The sequence below is a fragment of the Aulostomus chinensis genome, chromosome 1, assembly GCF_037954235.1.
Source record: "Aulostomus chinensis isolate RoL2024-O1b breed Wild chromosome 1, RoL_Achi_v1.0, whole genome shotgun sequence".
NCBI lineage: Eukaryota > Metazoa > Chordata > Actinopteri > Syngnathiformes > Aulostomidae > Aulostomus > Aulostomus chinensis.
In genome coordinates this window covers 53,482,332-53,484,067 of record NC_141320.1, presented here as the reverse complement: position 1 = coordinate 53,484,067, position 1,736 = coordinate 53,482,332, and the positions used below count along the sequence as shown (strand labels likewise).

Below are 1,736 nucleotides of genomic sequence, written 5' to 3'. Positions count from 1 at the left end.
AGCAGGAGGACGGAGGAGTGAGGACACACACATTTGGAACTGAGAGCAGCTGTGTGTGGGATTTCCCCAGCAAAGATAAAACCAGCTCCTTCATGCTGGCTATGAAGGCTCACAGTCACACTGACCCTGCTACAAATACTTTGATATGCAGCAGACTGGTTTCTCTTCTGGTAGTTTGTTATCAACTGTTGTCACATTTAAGGATCAATTTAGCTGTTAAGATGAAGGCTCCAAAGGACCAGCTGGAGATGCCGGGGATTGAACCCGGGGCCTCATACATGCAAAGCATGCGCTCTACCACTGAGCTACATCCCCTCTGTCAGAGTCACTGTTTAACTGATGCAGCAACACAAACACAGACACAACATTTTTCTTCTTCATTTTAGGGATAAAAAGGAAGTCAGCCTGTGATCTTAAAGGCTCTGTGATCTCAGTAGTTTCACTGTGATGTCAGCCCACACAGCCTTAGACCACAGAGGCAAGTCAGGCTCCAGGAAGCTGAGGCTGCTCCGTTCTCAGTCCAGTCCAGAGTGAAGGTTTTCCTCTCTGAAGCTTTCCAATCCAGCCCAGATCCTCTCTGACTAGCAGGAGTCTTTGACCAGGAAATGAGAATTATATTGAACGTCTGCTCATCCTCAGAATGAAGTAAAAGTATTTGTGCTCCTAAAATAATGTACAGATGTTAAGATCAATTATTAACATTGATTGACAGCTCTAAACTGACCCATCATCACGATACAGTTGCAAACTGAGGACTGGAATATTTAGAAATCCACAGATGCTCATAACAACTGGTAGTACAAGTACACAGTAGAGACGACTGTAGGAAGTAGCAGTAGTGAGCCTTGAAGAAAATGCAGTAAAGACAGGAAGCCCCCATCACATTGTCAGTGTTTCAGTGACTGGCATTGAGAAGAGACTGAGACAAAGTCAGTTATGAATGGATGGCTGAGTTGGAGCAGAGGGGGGCAGGATCCTGGGGGTGGACTGTCTTTAGGGGGCTGAGGTGTCTGGTGGTCTTGGAGGACCCTCTGCATCTCAAGCTGAGACCACAGAGTCCTGTGTTCTTGAGTCATTGTGTATAGTCTCTGTTGTTGGAGAGCTCAGTGTGGTCCCTGATGGTCTAGTGGCTAGGATTCGGCGCTTTCACCGCCGCAGCCCGGGGTTCAATTCCTGGTCAGGGAATGAGTTATTTAGAGGTTGAGGGAGAGGTGATCAGGTGGTCCACATGATGGTGGAGGTGATGAACTGCGAATCCATCATGGCTCCACTCTCACCCCCATTGTAGTGTCCTTGGTTCACTCTGCCATGGCCCCATGTTGAAGGGTGACTGTCTCATTCAGGTTCAACCCTTTGTTAGACTCTATTAAGTCACTGACTGCTGCAAGGACAAACTCTGTAAAGTATATCCATGGTGAGGCCTCCCTCAGGAACTAGAACACCAAAGATGAACTGCACTTCATCCGTCAAGCTCAGTTGTGTTGGTGTTCTATGAAGTACTGCCTTCAGAAAGGCACCAAGGATGTCTTGTTGGTCCTCACTGTCCAGGTAGACAGGCTCAGGAAGAGGATCACACAACTAAAATACAGTACAAATAAATACATCCATCCATCCATTGTCTTCCACTTATTCCTACACAACGGGCGAGAGGCAAGGTTCACCCTGGACAGGTCGCCAGTCCATCGCAGGGCCAACACACAGAGACGAACAACCATTCACATTCACATTCATACCTA

General features: G+C 47.4%; 1 non-coding gene across 1 annotated transcript; it reads right to left on the bottom strand.

The window, feature by feature from the left end:
* Positions 1 to 243: 243 nt before the first annotated feature.
* trnaa-ugc (transfer RNA alanine (anticodon UGC)) lies at positions 244 to 315 on the bottom strand. Its single transcript has one exon. It is a non-coding gene; the product is annotated as a tRNA-Ala (tRNA).
* Between the last annotated feature and the right edge of the window lie 1,421 nt (positions 316 to 1,736).